This window comes from Marmota flaviventris, chromosome 3 (assembly GCF_047511675.1).
Source record: "Marmota flaviventris isolate mMarFla1 chromosome 3, mMarFla1.hap1, whole genome shotgun sequence".
NCBI lineage: Eukaryota > Metazoa > Chordata > Mammalia > Rodentia > Sciuridae > Marmota > Marmota flaviventris.
In genome coordinates this window covers 82,559,595-82,579,033 of record NC_092500.1, presented here as the reverse complement: position 1 = coordinate 82,579,033, position 19,439 = coordinate 82,559,595, and the positions used below count along the sequence as shown (strand labels likewise).

Sequence of the window (19,439 nt, the reverse complement as noted above, 5' to 3'; positions counted from 1 at the left end):
AAAATTCATGACACCCACTTAAATCTTTTAAAGTCAAATATGATATAATACAAAGGACATTCCCACATCTTTATGGTTACCATTACATTTTAATAAAGGAGAACTTGTCACCAGAGTAAAAATAATTGGTAAGGAGCCTTTTCAGATAAATTAACCATCCACAAAAACATTCTGTGTGGGAGTAAAACTTTGAGCATCTTACCACAGGGTGTTTTTAAAACTATTTCCATCCAAACTCCTGATGATGTCTAACCTTCTAAAGAGAAAATTCTGAGCCCAAAGGAATCAATTGCCTTTTCAGTTGGAGGTATATATGTACCCCTAAAGAGGTTCAAAAGAAATCATTCAAGATACTTTTCACATGCATACAGGATTGGTTGCAATAGTTAAAGAACATAGAGTTGAAATAAATTGGAGGCTTCTTGTGGGTATATCCTTTTATATCATGTTTTCCTTTATAATAATTTATTTTATATAATTCGTGATAAGAACAATTACCCTGAAATCTACTCTCTAAACAAACTTTGAAGTCTACAGGACATTATCATTGGATACAGTGTTGTAGAGCAGACCTTTAGTGCTTATTCATTTTGCTGGCCTGAAACTTCGTGCAGTTGATTAGTGACCCCCAATCCTCTGGTAATTACCATTTCACTCTTTGATTCTTTGAATTTGACTATTTTATACATTTCATGTAAGTGGGATCTTATAGTATATGACATTCTGTGGCTGGCTTAATTTCACTTAGCATAATATCCTCAAGGTTCATCAGAATTTCCTTCATTTTTAAAGGCTGAATGGCATGTTGTATATGTGTGTGTGTGTGTATACATATATATACACATATATATATACACATATACATATATACATATAATATATATATTATATATACACACACACACTGAGTTTTCTTTATCCATTCATCTTTGATAGATATTTAGATTGTACTGCCAAACTGTATTCAATCTCTAAATCTGGATAAGAGATTATGTAAGAAATTAGCAAGCCCATTTATAAGATTTCAAATAATAGTAAGAAACACCTTTTTGTTCATTTTTAGATGTATTTTTACTGGTACATTATAATAAGTAATATTGGGAATTATTTTGCCATATTTGTATATGCATACAACATAATTTGATCATTCCTTAAGGAAACACTTTTTAAGAGTTATCCAGTCCCTGTGTGAGGTAGATTAACTGTTGAAGAAAACTAACATTGAATTCTGCCATTTTAATCTGTGTGTTCTGCCAGATCATATTAATTGTGTTAGTCAGATAAGACAGTTATTATGTGTAAAGATGTTCACTTAACAAGAGCAGTAACAGCAAAAATAAAACACCATTTGCATGATATTTTCACTTCTGTATTTCTTTTCTTACATGAGAAGAATAAATTTTAATACCTTTCTCACAGAGTGCTTATAAGTTAATAATAGTAAAATAGTTGTGCTGAGGATGATATGAGCCATACACTATATAAATATGTGCTATGGTTATTATCATATTTACCACATTATTAAACAATACCCAAAAGCCACTAGTTGCATTATTTTTGATAATTACACATATGCTATTCAGAAGAATGTTTGACATTCTGTGTCCTCTGAAGTTTATAGTCTGAATTCTATAATTTTATTTCACTCCTAGTACTAATTCATAGAAGATTCCAACTAATTTAATCAGCTTACTTGTAGGAAATTTATTACTTCCATTTCAGAGATTGCAGAGTTTTCTTAATAATACATATTGTGGAATAAGTTCAATGTTTGAATGTTTCTATCTTCTCAAACAAAAAAGCTATGAAGAAAAGTAAGTAACCTAATGCCCTTCAATAGATGAATGGATAAAAAAATGTGGCATTATATACACAATGGAATATTACTCAGCAATAAAAGAGAATAAAATCATGGCATTTGCAGGTAAATGGATGGAGTTAGAGAAGATAATGCTAAGTAAAGTTAGCCAATCCCAAAAACCCAATGCCGAATGTTTTCTTTGATATAAGGAGGCTGATTCATAATGGGATAGGGAGAAGGGAGCATGGGAGGAATAGACAAACTGTAGATAGGGCAGAGGGGTTGGAGGGGAAGGTAGGGGGCATGGGGTAATTAATGATGGTGAAATGTAATGATCATTATTATCCAAAGTATGGGTATGAAGACACGAATTGGTGTGAACATACTGTGTATACAACGAGAGATATGGAAAATTGTGCTCTACATGTGTAATAAGAATTGTAATACATTCTTGCTGTCATATATGAATTTTAAAAAAAGAAAAGTAAGTAGATAAAATATCTGAAATCAAAGACTAATTACTGAGACCTCTTTTTTTATTTCACTTTTTAAAAGTTAAGGTCTTTTTTGTCCTCTTCTTTCAAAAAAAAAAGTATTTCAAGTTGATTTTTATGAATATCTTAGGTCCTAGAAGTTTTTTCACAATGAGAATGAGATGTCATTCTCAGAGCTTGTAAACTAAGAAGAAACAATATTTTTCTTTCCAAAAAAAACTAAATTACCTCCACTCATCTCTATTTCTCCTTTTGGAAGGTGAATTTTTATTTGCATTAAAGAACACATTTTCAGAACAAAGCTTTTCCTTTCCTTTTTTTTTTTTTTTTTTTTTCAGTTTTGGGTTTTTTTGTTTGTTTATTTTGACTAGAGTCAATCTCAGATTTTTAACATTTTACACCTCAGCTCTGCAGGCCTTGGTTCCAACTAGGCTTACAATCTAGACTATGAAGTAATCATTTTTTCCTCTTGAAATTTTAAAAAATCTTTGAAGGAAAAAGTCTAATGTTGAGTTAGGCCCCGTCTCTATATGTCTTTGTCTTAAACAGTCTTTCACAATTCACTAAAAGTTTGAAAGGAACATTACAGGGCTTAACGTAGTTTTTACCATCTATCAGTAAATTTTTAGTTAGTTATCAAATCCTGTTGAGTATTAAAACTATACTCAGAATTAGGAATATGCTTGAATTAAAATTAGAATTATTCTGAGAAAACAGTTTTAATTTTAAATGATGTTTTCTCCTTTTTCATGTGTTAAATAGAGATGTCACTAGTTTATATATACCTACTAATCATTTGGTCTAAACATCTTGGACAATGCAGAGGGATTGCCTACATATGTACTAATTAAGTGAGCCATAATTTACACTCAATTACGTCATTTTTTCCTAAGTTATGTAATATGTGTGTTGTTAATCCAAGTTATATCTGAAAATATATATATAATCAAAATATCCAAATAAAACCTTTTAAATTATAAACCAGAAAAATAACTCAAATTAATGATGAGTCAACTTTGGTGATAATGGATATTCAACTTGATAGTCATTTTAAAAACTCCTCTATAAAGTCTTTATTTCTATTGCCAAGAAAAATTATTACATTTTATTTACAAATTTATTAAGGAATTGGAAAACTAATATTTTTCAGCTTGGTACATAATTTTTGAATAGCATTTAAGAGAAATTGTCTAATTATTAATGGATTTAGTCATCTTTACTGTATTTATATTATAGAAATGTTGGACTAAAAAACTAAAGATTAAAATATATATTTAATTTGCATGAGAATAAGCAAGGTACTTGCAAGTACAGCAACTTGCATGGTACAATACTGTACCTTATTGAAACCAAAATTTTAACTTCAAACTCTCTCACATTAATAGAAATTCTGTACCAGAGGATACAAACTATAGCTCATAGGCCAAATTCAACCTGCTTCCTCTTTGGCTAAATAAAGTTTTATTGGAACACTCAGCCATACTCATTCATTTATGTCCTGTCTCCTGGATGGTTTCATGTTGTAACAACAGAGTTGAGTAGTTGAGAGACCATTGGATCACATAACCTCAAATACTTACCATCTGTTTCTTTACCAAAAAAAATATTGTCAATCTTTGCTCTTGATTATAAAAATCATTTTGGGCTTGGCATGGTGGTGCATGTTTATAATCCCAGCAACACGAGAGGCTGAGGCAGGAGGCTCTCAGGTTCAAGGCCAGCCTTGGCAAATTAGGAAGACCCTAAGCAACTTAGCAAGACCCTGTCTCAAAATAAAAAATAAAAAGGTTATAGATGTAGCTCAGTGGTAAAGAACCCCTGAATTAGATTTCTAGCACCAAAAAGCAAGCAAGCAAACAAAAAAATTACCTTGGGAAAATGTCTTCCTCTTGGTCCTTTAAAAATTTTATTCTTTCGTGGAATTGGACAATTGAAATTTAAAGTCCTTAGATGCTGGTTCTAGAGAAGATTTGTTTCTCTTCACATAAATTGCCAGATAAAGTATTATAATATGGCAGATGTGTCATTAATACTGTGAACTTATTTTGTATAAAAGAAATGGCAGAAGAATGAGATGGGGAAGACCACATCCCTGACAATTCCCTAGGGAGGAAGAATTTGTGGTTTACAGTGACCTATGGCCCCTGGATTAGAAGGAAGAGTTCCAATCCATCCCACAAAGTTCAGACTGTTACACATGACCTTGCTATGAGGGAGGAAGTGTGAATAATATTCTGCAAGCAACAACTACTCACAGCCAACCAGTGATTCCTAAAAAATAAAGTCTCATCCAAATGTAATAAAACATTTTTTTTTCCTCTTAAGAACCAGAATTATGGCCTGTGTTTTCTAAATCACCTCCAGGAAAATAACATTCACTTTGGAGAATTCTTTTAGATTTTCAGAGAGGAATAAGGAGCAATTATCTTTTTTTTTTTTTTTTAAGAGAGAGTGAGAGAGGAGAGAGAGAGGGAGAGAATTTTTTAATATTTATTTTTTAGTTATCGGCTGATACAACATCTTTGTTTTGTATGTGGTGCTGAGGATCGAACCCAGGCCGCACGCATGCCAGGCGAGCGCACTACCACTTGAGCCACATCCCCAGCCCAGGAGCAATTATCTTTACATCAAAGATTTTGTGGTCAACACATTGTTATAATTTCTTAATTATTAAAGGATCCTTCTAGTTCAGTTTCACTGAAGTATTTTTGTGTGCTTGTTTGCATCTCAGACCATTCAAAAGATAATATTTAGGCACAATGAACTTTCTTTAGTTCCTGATCCATAACACACTTACTTGAACTAGACATAATTTTTGAGATGTTATTTAATCTTAGTGTCTTATTTCTCATCTTAATAATACAGAAGTTTGACTAGCAGATCACGAATGTCTCATAATTCTGGAATTTATATTCATAAGCTATAAAATATATTTTTCTTGATAGCTGGTAAACCTCTTGAAGGGTTTTTAATTCTTGGTAAAAATGAATTTCATCATAGTAGTTATTTTATTATATATATATATATATATATATATATATATATATATATATATATATATATATACACACACACACACACACACACATTAATATAGAAAATGGCAATTTTGTGGCATTCCTGAGCCTCCTGCCCATCCCATCCTAATTAATTAATAAGCAACCTGGAGCAAGCTCCATAGATGCACATGCAAGAAGCATCTCAGTAACAATTCACTATCTGCAATCTAAAGTATCTGATATTGTAACTTTTGATTTGGGTCTTATTGTCAAAAATGCTTTTATCTGATCAGGATGTATTAAGGTAAATAGTGTGTCCTCCCACTTATTATGTTCACCTACCTTTAGAATTTAAGTAGAAATATGCATTAATTACAAAGATATGTCTATGAGGACTTTTATGAGAACTGAAGAGTGGAGGCTTTGAGTTTTAGTTTCAAGCACTGCTATTCATGAGCTAGATAGAACAAAAGGTACAGATATTAGTACCTAGAATAGTAGAGTTAGACTAATTAAATCAAAAGAAGACAAACTGTTCTCTACATGTCACAGATAATACGTAAACATATGGTGATTTTTAACTTCATAACCTAATTTATTAGAAACTAATTGTAAGGCATCAGTCTTTTATCAGTGATATACTCGCAATAATTAGGAAAACACCACATCTACTTATTATCAAAATCAAAACCTTACAACCCTAAGAGAACTAAATAATACTTAAAATGCACCAGTAGTCTTTTCTAGGATATACAAAAGTTCCCATTGATGAAAAAGCTATTTTAAAGTGACTTATAAACTTGCTCAGTTGGTAGAGTGCTTGCCTCACTTGCACAAGGCCCTGGGTTCAAACCTAAGCATCACCAAAAATAAATAAATAAATAACCTATATGTGATGCATAATTTCAAGTAATTTTCCATGTGGGTTGTGTTCTATCTACATCTTTCCACTTTTCTTCTTAATTTATCTAGTTCTAACATATTGAAAAGGTACAAATTAGATAGAGGCTGTGAAAGTAGAAAAATATGCTAAATGTCTCATCATGGAGGCTTTAAATAACTCCTATTTTATATGAAAAGTAATTTATAAATTAAATTATTCGGTCTTAAAGAGTTACTGAGGTAGGTTCCCCAATTCCCTATATGTTTTACAATTAGGTAGAAGGAAGTTAAAAACTTTTCTCTCTCTTAGTGATCTGCAATAGTTGTCTAATGTTGCTGACCCTAAATTTACTTTACCTGTGAAGTGCAGTGTTATTTGAGAGTTGTTTTGCAGATTGAGACAGTAAACAAAAAAGTATTGACTGACTATAGTATGTTGGACAAACTTGGCACTAAGTGGTTGTGGGTTTTATTCATTTTTCTAATGTAGAACATTTTAGACTTCCATGTAAATGAGTGTTCTAGATATTTCTTTAGTGTCAAGATCATATTATGATAATATTTTCTGAATTCTATGTTGCTTAATTTTTAATAATAAGCAACTTTTTTAATTGCTAAAGATCTTTCAAGCTGTTCTGTAATATTATGTCTTTAGGTGTTCACTTGGAAAGCTTAATTTCCATGAAACGACATAGTTTCACAAATTTGGAAAGCAGACTGGTCATTTTATAGATAAAATACCATAAGAAACGAATGTAGTGGTGACATGCAGGCCCAGTTTTTTTTGGGGGGGTGGGGGGCAGTCCTTCTCTGCATCACTGGGTTCCTCATTACCTCTGGCTCTGAGAGCTGTTGGTGTTATACTGTAGCTCTTCACTGTCTTTGACTGCCTTGGTTTTTGATAACCTTCTTCAGCCAATTGCTTCATTGGAGAGAGCACAGTGAAAATGCAAGGATAGATGAAGCTTACAAGCTTTGTGGGTGTGAGATAGAGAAAGAGCACACTATTAAGAATAGGAAAACTCAAGTCTCACTTTTGCTGTTTATTAGAAGTAATCTTGGAAAAGTCAGCATTTCTATAAACTGTGACTTCCTGGTTTGTAAAACAGAATGACAGACATGCCAAATAACACATGTAAAAAATCTTGATAAATTTAATTACTAAACAAATACATATTATTGTTATGGATACTAAAATATAAACTCTCTTTATTGGTTTTCACATTTGTCCTTATATCCTGAGCAAAGTATCAGACTATTAAAGGTACTCAGTACTTCTTTAATTGAATAAATGTGTGTGTGTGTGTATAAAGCATATATATATATACTTTTTAATACCTAGCCTAAGATGGACTATGGAATGGTGAATGCAAATATATGCTGTGTAGACAGATACATAGACAGGGAAAGGTGAATACAGATACATGCTTTGTAGACAGATGCTGGCAATTTGGAATACTACTCCATTCTTCATTTCTTCTAAACAGTTTAACAACTTTAGCTGGAATAGCATAGTGAAGGTTATTGTGGACCCCTGCCAAATAGTTCATCTAACAAATAGGTCATGAGTAAATGAAGATTCTTCCCATGTCTCTGTGTGTGTACTTTTGATAACGTCTAATGGTGGTTGAAGGGTAAGTAACATAATACACTAGGAAAAAAAAATCCCTTCATCTCCACTGCTCCCAAAAATCTGAGATTCATGAACCAAGAAATTCTAGAATGGCAACCAAAAAGTATATCAAGAATCTAAAAATAGAATTTTAAAACAAAATTATTCATATAAAAAACTTGTTTATTCCTAGAAACGACCAAATTCTTTGGTTTCTTACAGGCTTCCCTCCTTTTACTGTATTAGGCTAGTCCAAATTGTACTACTCCTTTCAAATCAAAAGGCAATCCTGATCACTAGTCTTAAGTGACTTCTGGAATTCTATTGTCAGCATAGTGCATTTGAGCTCTGTTCAACCTCTGCCATGTATTATGGTGTCTGTTATTACTTCAAGCCATTCCCTTGACTTCACATAATGACTTAAGGAATGTGCTCTTATACTTTCTTTCCAAAAGAACACTTGACACTTTTTAAAGATTTTTCTAAACATGGGCTAATGCCAGACTCCCTTAAAATTGTATTTCCTATTAAAAAAAAAAAAAAGAAAAAGAAAGTTGTATTGCCTTTAGCACGGCCCTAAGCAATTTAGTGAGACCCTGTTTTAAAATAAAAATAAAATGGACTGATAAACACCCCTCTCTTCATTCCCTAGTACCAAAAGAAAAAAGTGTTTCCTTTAAGAATTAGGGAGAGAAAGAGGGGAATCTAACATGTCAAGAGTCATTTCAGTCCTTTAAAGCTTATCCAAATAAACATACTGCAGATAAGATTTTGTTTGTTTTGTTGTAGCAAGTAAAAAAAAAAAAAAAAACCTGAATCAAGGTCCCAGCATACTCCAGAAACCACCCATTCTGTTAAGTTTTGAAGTCAAATTGGCTTGAAAATTACATATTAAAAAAATAAAGAGTAATTCTATTTTAGTAGCCTTGAGCTAAGCAGTGTAACCTAGTACTTACTATAGCCTACTACTTTTCTTCAATGGCTGTGAGTTCTTACTTGTACGAACTGATAAGTTCTCATCATTTATAAGAAAAATACAATGATGAATCAATATTTCAGGCATTGTACTAATTTCTACAAGTTTATTGTAAAACATTTAGAAATATAATAACTTTCTTGATTATTTACTTTACATAATTGGATTATATAAATTTTGTCTATGGCATTATAGATTTACCCCCATAATATGTTAATACTATTTTAAACTATAAATCCTGAATATTTATAAAGAGGTATTACCTCCTATTCCTTGATTTATTTTTCAAATATATAGTTAAGAAACATTTAAGTGAGTTATTTGTCATGTGCTGCTTTTTAAATGAAACCCCTGAAGTGAATATTTTCTTATTTCCTTCCACTATCAAAATCTTGTTTTCAGTAGAAAGGAAATAGCATTATTCCTAAATGACACTTAGAAGTGATTTCATCTATTTGATTTATTGTGTAGTTATTTTCCATCATATGTATCTCTACAGCCATCAATTTTTTCCTTTGAAAAAATAGCAAAAAAATTTTTTTTGGTTTGTAACTAATAGTCTTGGAAACAGTATGAAAAAAATCACTTTCTAGGAGATGTGGTATTTTTCTTCTCATATGAAAACAGAAATCCTTCTTGACATTGTGCTTCTTGCTGATTCATATGCACCGACATGACCTCTCTGTGCTCCTGCCTTGATCTGGAGGCTGTGGGCTCATTCCTCAAAGGAAGATCAGTCATTTCATATCTGTTAATGCCAGCTTATAACAGGAAGAAACTATCTCCTTTATTATCATATTATTATTTTTTAATGGAGTCTATTGGATTGTGGGTATATTGCAAGTCTAATTTAGCTTTCTAGTAAACCGTCAAAACTATTTTTATTATCTTTTTAAACAAGAAATCATAAGTAAATGGATAGTCAAACATTATCTTTTTTTCCCTACCACTCTTTTTCTTCTCTGTGATTGATATACCAATCATTGTACATATCTTTTCTTTTCTCTTTTTCAAAATATTTGTCATCATCTGTATTCTTTCCCTTGTAACTTTTTATTCATTTTTCTCATCATTAACTGTTTCAGATGAGATTCCTTGATACCAAGTTTTAGGACTAAATCCCTAGCATTCATATTAGTTTACCCTCTAAGAAATACTTTTTACCATTGCATCCTTTTTTCAGAGTATTTGAAATCAAACTAAGATTATGATGCTACAAATATTTGTCAGATTGGTGGTCCATTTGAAAACTATGCATGTTCTTCTTCAAATTGAATTCTTAATTATAAGCATTAGAAGCTGCAAAATCTTATTGATTAAGAGGCTATTTGCATGGAAGAAAAAGGCTTTTGGGCTCATCTTCTCTAAGCAAAGCCCAGATTGATGCCTTAGAACTGGCCCTGGCTACCACATCCCTACCAAGACTACAGAAAGCCATTGTTGCTTCCTCTTCGCCATCTATACCTCTTGTATAAGCCCTATCTCACATCCTCCACTGACCTCAAAAGTCTTTGCTACCATCCTCAGAAGCAACAAAGCTCCCTTCATGGAGTCTCTCTTATTGAATTGTTAATTTCTTATTGAAATCTCATGGGGTAAAACTTATTGGTAGAACTTTGGTCACATGCCTGTATGTGTACTAAACACAAAAGAAACAAAGACAACATTTTTGATGGATTTTAACCTTTTAGAGACAGAAAGTATATGCATGGGATATTCCCAACACTTTAAAGGTTTTAAAAAAGCGCCAAAGCAAGAAAGCATTTCATTCATTTTATATATATATATATATATATATATATATATATATATATATATATATATATATATTACATAAGCTACTAGGCTATCCAATGTCATTAGACACCCTTAGCTTATACTTAAACCTACCCCTCAAAATACATTATTCTTCCATACTTAAATGTAATAACAGTAGCATCAGCTGAAATATACCAAAATACTTCAGTTAACCCTTAGAAAAATAAAAATTTGCACATATCTCTCTAGTCCAACTACCAGGTAACTCTCAATAAGCAAGTGAGTGGTCTGCTTAATCCCCCTCTACTATCAGGACCTTCTTGGATCTCATTGTGTGTGTATCACAATTACTTGTTATGGCTTGCTACTGGGCATGCTTGATTTAATAGCTTGGTGGATTAACTAAACCTTGTTCATTTGGGTCAAATCAAGTCACATTTGTTTCACAGGCAAATATAGAGTCTCTAATAGCACTTAATAGTGTAGCCTGAGTGCTGCTTTTCAAAGGGACAAGAGTTTCCTACCTTGTGGCTTTGCTCTAAAACCTTAGAGAATTCTGTTGGGATTCAGACTCCATATAGCATCCTGATAAACTATTCACAGTTCTAACACCCAGTGAATCTGGTGGTTATTAATTAAGGCCAGGTATGTACACAGCAGCCTGGAATAATAAGAAAGACTCCTTTTTCCGGTTGCACTTTCTCACAGGTAGAGGCTTTCAGGCCAGTTCATAGATGCATCAAACAGATTTCTCAAAGCAATATGTAATATCTTCCAGGAGGCCCACTTAGCATTATGCCTCCAGCATTAGGAGGTGCAAGGTACAGTAAGATACCTTCAACTTTGTAGGGTCTGTCCTGATATGCTCAAGATTACTGAACTGAGGAACTTCATTGAGGTGTATCTCTGATATTTTCATGCCATATCTGAAAGGGACACTCGCAGAGTTCATGCAAAGCCTAAGGACCACGCCACACACCAGAACGTCACACAAGGTACCGAGAGAAAACCTCTTGCCTGACATTCTGGTGTGTGGTGTGGTCCTTGCACTTTGCATGGACTCTGTGAGTGTCCTTTCAGTGTCTTCTTCTTTCTTGGGCTTAGAGGTATGCTTTACTAAAGAATCTTGAATACTTATTACTTCCTATTTTCCAGGTCCTAGAAATATGTCATCAAGATAATTGTCCTGAATGATGGTGAAACAGTAAAAGACATTGCAAAATATACTATGGTATAGAGCCAAATAATTTATATAACCCTAAGATAAAATGATTCAGTATTCTACCTATCATATAAAAATAGCTTTCATAGGTATTCTGTTTACTGAGATCCAGGGAAAAAAGGTATGCCAGATTAACAATAACAGTTATATATTTGGTGCTAAGAGCTCTAGTAAAAATGCACATTTGTAATAGCAGCTTTTGAAGTCACTACTTGATTAAGTCTCTCATAATTCACTGTCCTTTTTCAGTGTCAACTATATACTCTGGAAGTGACTATAGTATGTGTTTAGAACCTTGCTGACCTGGATATAGGCAAAGTCAAGTTAAAACTCCATGCATCATTTGATTCCCGCAAGCATCCTTTCTGACCATAGTCCACAGTGGTATTCTAGGCCCCCAGTTTTAGTGTTAGTTCAGAGCTGTTATACAACAATACCAACATATGTGGTATTTCCCCATCTCCTATATAGTTAACCCTTGACAGGGAAGGACAAGCTGAAAGCTTACAGTTAATCTCTGATATTATTGTAGTAGACATCTCCCAAGATATAGTCTCCCTTTCACTCAGAAAATCCCCAATCTGTCATTTGACTCAAGACTAGAAATTAGGGAAGACATACAAAATTTTGTTGCAATCACTTGAAGCAGGCCTCTGTTCGTTAAACCTGAATATTTTGTGGTTTGTTTTTTTTTTTTAAGTTGACCTTTTTTTGGAAACCATCCATTTTGTACATATGGATTGTTTGATCATCAAGTACCCAAAGCCAGTAGTTCCTGCAGGTCAGAGAATTCTAATTAGAAATAATAGTAACCATTTCCTCCTGTCTTTTATGGCAAAGTACTTCTGCTTGAGTCCTGCCACCTTAGCATCCCACTCTCCATATTGAAAGCAGTGTAACCCTCTAAACCTCCTGAAGAGCAGAAGATAGGCACGGCCATTTACAGATAACTGGTTTTTACCTTTCAAGAAACAGTGTGATTAGCCAGTGGCTGTGCCTCTTGCCTTGAATTAAGAATTTAGGATTGTGGGCATTTTGTTAATTTTTAAAGCTGTGCTGTGAAATTAGCAGCAACTAATTTTGTCTTTGAATTCTTCATGCTCTTCACTTCCATGTCAGTAGATACTGGACCTTCCAAACTTTTGTTTTCAGTGATCACTTTATTTCAAGTCACTATAGTTAATAATTTGCTACTGCAGGTTATGGACTGCCAGATTTTACTTCTTTTTTTTTTTTTCCTCCAGAATGTCACCTAGATTTTTAGTCATCAGTCCTTAGAGAGCCAGATAACTAATCACATACCTTTCTGATTTTCCTGATGTTATATTAATTTTAACTGATTCTAGTACCAATTTATATATCAACTAGGATTCATCTGGGTAAACTGCAGAAGAGTTTATTAAAGGAATATTGAGTGTATCACCAAGATAATTAGAGGACTGGAAAACCAGGATCAAGTTTCAACTTCCCTGAACAAAACCAAAAACTGTACCACAAAACTAACTAAAAGATAAACTCCTTTTTGCTTTAACATTCACATCAAGCACTGAGATAAACTATTGCTCAATTCAGTTATTTCCATGGACAACATTTGGATGCTTCTATTACCATCCTTATGAGCAAAATGGGTGCTGTGCAGACATGTTTAACTGCTCACTTCTGAATCTAAGTCTTGCATAACTGACTGAGGAGTGGAAGGCTCTAAATAACTGTGTTGCCAGGTCTTACCTAGGGGAAGTATGCATCATACTGTTGGAAATTCATCAAATATACAAAGAATATCAAAAAATAAGAAACATTACAAATGGACACTACATACTTTGGAAATTTCTTCCAAGTTTCTATGGTTACTACATAAATATTTTTCTAGTTTTTGGGTTTCTTGATTAATTCTAAAATATCCTTTGAAGTTAAACTAGGTGGGTTTCATTCTTATTAAAACAGAGCTTTAGCAATTGCCAGGTTCATCAGACATCCTGGAGAAACTTTGCCACTTTGCTTGCATAGACAGTATCATTCTCTTTCAAGTAATCTGAACATTTCTACTGTTAATCCCTAAATTTTATGACAGTCTTCAAAGGGATTGCAATATTTTGAATATGTAAAGGGTTTTTTTATAGGTAGGCATTTTTTAATGCATGTGTTAATCAACAGTTCCCCCTGGACCCTCAGTTATTTTAGGGATATTTTATATACATTAAAGTTACTTTCATAAAATGATGACAATAAGTTGATTAAAATCAAAAAGCTTGAATACGTTGACTTTCTACTGAATTCAGCAGATTAAATTTAATTGTTTCTTACGTCCTTTTCATCACCTCTGCTTCTTGTGTTTGCATCTCACTCTCATCAGTGAGTCTGTTTCTTCTACCTTCCTCTGCATTTCCTTGCTACTAAACCTATTATTTTTGGCCTCTGCTACTGTTTCAACTTTGGGTATAGGGATAAAACTAAAGATGAGAAACTAGGTAGCAAAGGATGGTTTATCAAAATAAGTCATATATGTTACAGCTTGAAAAAGAAGCCTTGAGCCCTTATCTATCTGAGAAGTGTATAGGCTCCTAGGTGTCTGTTTTCACTGGCCTCATCACATCTGGGTGGTTACAGAAGGTTGTTGGTTCAAAACCTGGCTGCCAGTCAAGGTGATACACCAGTAAGTTTCAAAGGTAGATCCTTCCAATCTATCTGAGTCTTGTCCAGATGTTGTTTTCTAATAGAGATGATTTCATAAACATTTTATTTGAAGTAAAATATTTTAGGATAAATCCTATATTCAGCATTCTATGTACATTGAGGTTGATTCAAGAAATAATCCCAGTATTTTTGTCACCATAGATTTTCATTATTTTTGTAGATATTATGTCATTAATACCTTGTAGTAGAAACACATTAATCATAGTAACTTTTTTTACCATTTACTGAGAATTTTAATATCTGCTTTTGATTCATATGTGGAGATATGTGGCATTTAAAATTACTTTGTTGCTGAGTTTTTCCCTTATAGTTTAGACCACTTATTCATTTTAAGATCTACTAGGGTGACTATAATATATTCAACACTTTGCTTTTGTCCTCAGTATGTATTCCATTCCTGTGGTTCAAATTTTCCTTTTTATATGTATCATATGTTGAAAATGAAAATATCTTGTCTCGGGTGGAGTGTAGCCACTGGACTAAACAAACATGCTCTCCTGCTCTTAGTTGGTTTTCCTGGTTATTTAACAGTCCAGTCAAAAAAAGTTTTACATCTACCTTGTTTTTATTATATACTTTCATAGTTTGTAAAAATCACTTCTTTTTACCTCTCTAACCAGAATACAGTCTGGTTTACTCACTTCTGTACTTAAGACTCCCACATTGTTAGTCAAGAGATGAGTGAAAATAGCATACACCTTTAGGAATCAAAGACCTTGAATTTAGTGAAGTAAATTAAACCACTTGAACAGTGTCCAAAGCTCAGAAGGAACTGATGCACTACTGAAGGCACATTTTTCCAAGGCAGTAGTAAAGTGCAAAAGAGAAAGCCCAAAACACAACCCTGCAAGCTTCTAATTGTGACATATCTGCTGACATCTCCAAAGCAAGTCATGAGACTGAGCATAAGGTCCAGGGGCTGGGAAGTATATTCCATTCAACATGAAGCTAAAGCATGTCGAACAGTTTAGCTCAATATCAATGGAGTGGAAAAATCCACTCCTTCCATGAAGGTAGGCAGAAAGAATGGGTGAATATTAGACAAACAATAATCTACATACTATACAATCTAGATTAGCCACCCTCCTTTCCAACCTTTGTCATATGAATACCCCTTTCCATTTTCCTCTTAGCACATTTCACCATCTGAAATTGTGTTAGTTTTTAATCCTATTCTTTATTCATTAAACAAATATCACATATTTAATGTGTGCAAAGAAGTACACCATCAGTAAATTTTTTAAAATTTTTAATTATCTTTTTCCGCTACCAAAGTATAAACACTACTTTATTCATTGTATTTAGAATAAACCTGAAACATTACAGATACTGAATAAAATTTTATTTAGTGAATGAAGAAATGCCATTAAACATTAATATAACCTCATTTTCTCAAATTCCATTCTTACCAGGCAGCATCTGATTATGATTTGTTTCCAACATAGATGTTTTTACAGAAAGTTTTGTGATTTTGTGTTACTCTAAGTCTTCTCTTGAGAAAAGGTTCTATGATTGGTCTTTTGATGAGTGTGAACTTGTACAGCTGAAAATCAGTTCTTGAATGTAGTAAACTCAACAAGGTAAAAACCATCTTGAGCGATTTCTTAAGAGATTATCACCACTGGTTAAATGTACTTCTAATTCCCTTATAAACAGACACACACCATGTGACGCATCATGTCTCATGAGGGTTATGCTTAGTTTAAATAAATTATCATCTTTGCTTCAAGGATTCTACAAAAAAATACATATTTTTATGGTGAGGTATTATTCTTTTATCATTATGCTCATACATAGCAACCACACAGGATTTGGTAAATGGTTAAATATCATCACTGAGGTTTGAGTCTAGTGAAAAGCCATGTTTAATCATTGAACATTTTATCTCTGTTTCAAGAACTTTGTCTCAGATTATGTGTTTACCATACAGAACCAAGCATGGACATGACAAAAGATTCTCAGAATAGATGTGTTCCATAGAGATGTGAACTACATTATCAGCAGTCAACCCAGGAAATTTACCAGCTCCCACTTCGGGAACAGTAGTTGTTGTATTTTTATACTCAGCACATTAGTGTCTGATAGTATATGGCTTGGGAAAATCTCACATTTCAAATAAAACAAGTCATAGAAATGTTTATATATACTTCAGATTCTTAAATTTTTTCCTGAATTAAGCTATGCATACTACTAGATGTTTTTGATCTGGTCATTAAGAGCTAACACTATTTGTGGAAGAATATGCTATTATTTAACTATAGTGGTTCACAACAAAATTGTTATGAACTCATTTATAAACTTTGTGATATAGTACCATTGCAAAATAAGAAGAAAGGTTTTGGATAATTCTACACAAAGACACTTTTTTCCCAGTATTTTCATTACCAACTGAGTGTTTAGTTTTTGTTATATATATTTTACTTATTTCACTCATTCATTAACAACCATTTATTAAATATTTTTATTTGAATTATGCCCAGTAAGCAAGATAGACATGATTCCTATTCATTTAAGGCTTATAATCTAGTAAGAGATGAAAAAACAAACAGGAAATTGCCATACATAGTGCTAAGAGAAAAGGGTGACAGGGTACAATAGAACCACATGGAATGAAGATTAGCCAAGTCTTAATGGATCATAGAACCCTTTTCAGCATAATAATGTTTAAGATAAATTTTCAGAAATGATGCCTGTCTCCTATCCTAATCCAAAACATGGGGAAATCTGTCTTGAAAATATATCCAGAATTTGACCACCTACACTGCTATCACCACTGTCTAAGCCACTGCCCTTTTGCCTGGAGTTCTGCGAAAACCTCCTAGCTCATATATTTACTTCTGTCTTTGCACTCCAAATTCTATTCATAACATAATAAGTCACTTTTTCATTAGAGCTTTATAGTTATACGTAGTAGTTGGGTTCATCCCGACAAATTCATATATGCATGGAAATCTATATCAGTTCAAGCAACTAATTTTTGAAGCTTAAATCACATTATGCCAATTCACTGCTGGAATCTTGAAGTGGTAAAGCCAGTCAGGGTGAAAGCCAGTCATCGCATTGGCCTGCTGGTCCCTAAGTGACTTGGCCTCTCATTTCTTCTCTCAATCTCCTGAATAAGCCATACATAATTGTGGGAAGCCATCTGTGAAATACATGAGGACCTTCTTTTCCTCATGGAAGCAAGGGAGGGATAGGCCTGGCATTGGGAACTTCCCAGTGGCTCTCCCCAATGACAGACTGCCCAATGCACGTGACCTTCTCTGCTCTGCTAGAAAAGTTCCTCATAATAGCACTGGAGATGGGCACCCATTAGGAACTGAACATCCCACTTTTATCCTATTTTGGTGGAGAACATTCTAGAGAATTTGTTTGATAAAAAGAATAAAGCAGGTGTGGGCTCCTTTGTGTCAGAAGTTAGATCCATGTGGTCAGCTTGTCTGTCCTGCCCCTGCTTTGAAACCTACTTTCTGTGTTCTGTGATTTTTTTCACCATTCTGTTTTTCCAAGCTTTTATTTCTCAGCCAGCCCATTCCACCGAGGGGAACCCCATCCCCACCACCCATGCAGCAAGTGGGCGGGACATAATATAAAGTACTACAACATTGTCAGTGGTTTTAAACTCACATAATATTCACTTCAGTGCTTTCAAAATTTCACTAAACTTAATCTGTTGGTGAAATTGAAAAATAAGCTCATGATTTAATAAGCACAATTACATACAGATTATACTTTTTTCATATTTGACCTATATGTCATTTTGCATTTGACCTATATATTATTTTGTGTCTTACTAAGCTATGACAGCCATTAAAACCCAGAATTAAACTACATCAAGAGCCAAACTTTGGAATTGCTGTATCACAAAGTACTAAACCAAGATCTTCAAATACAGTTTAATTGTATTAGTCTCATTTTTAGGAAAATCATATTTTATAATGTGCATAATATGTGAATAAAATAATATGTATTCATAAAATAATAAGCATTTCTTTGGGGTTCTAAGTTCCTGTTTTAGAATGATAGATTCTTCCACATCTTATCTAAGAAATATTCCTAAAGATCTAAAAAGGAATAACATAAAGGGGATCACTTTTAGATACTTAGAAAATTTTACTTTCTTTTTGAAGACTATTACTATTCAATTTGTTTACCTATTTCTCTTAGTTGGAAGACATGATTAAAATGAAAATCAAGATGAAAAGGAATGAAAAATGGTTGTCATCATTGATTTGTACTACAGTAATTTCAATACTAGGTGTAAAGTTATCTCAATCCCTTAGTTTTTGAAATAATACAGGATAGTGTTTGTTTTTTGTTTTGTTTAATTGTTATAATGTTGATAGGAAAACTATAACCTCAAAAGAGCATAATAGTTAGCCATTAAGACTTTAAAGAGTTCAGACAAGGTTTCTAGCAGCTCAGGCTAGGTTGCTTAAATAGCAGTAAGGAATGAAAGATACTTTTAAAGGAACAAATGGTAGACTGTTATTCACTTTTCCAGAGAACATGATTGAGATGAAAGTAAATAGAAATAAATTAATAAGTCAAAAATTTATTATATTTATATGATGCAGAAGTAATATAAAGATTGACCCACATTTTCAAGGACTTGTAAGTCTAAATATATGTTAAAATTACTGCATTGTATAAGTCAGTATATACCTAATTGTTTAATGCATAATTGTGACTCAGCTTATCTTGCTATAAATATTCAGAGAAACATTGAGGAAGACTGAAATTTAACAGGCAAGACTATGTAAAGACCATGGTTCTTCTTTAGCACTGAAATGACAGACGTCACTAAGTACCTACATATGTGACACTCCCTCTTTGGCTTCCTCATAGAGCCTCAGGATTATTAAAGGTTGCACTGTGCTGTTGCACACATATTCCTTAACACCTCTGAAGCCTGGGTGTCACATGGCTCTGGCCTCTGAGGTTCCACTGTAAGTAAGGCATCCAAGAAAGCTATTGTTTCCCTGGTAAAAAAGGGATGGA

General features: G+C 33.2%; 1 protein-coding gene across 2 annotated transcripts in view; it reads left to right on the top strand.

Annotated features, from left to right (window-relative positions):
• Ccdc91 (coiled-coil domain containing 91) overlaps positions 1–19,439 on the top strand; it is a 351,748-nt gene that overhangs the window by 282,771 nt on the left and 49,538 nt on the right. The window lies entirely within an intron of this gene.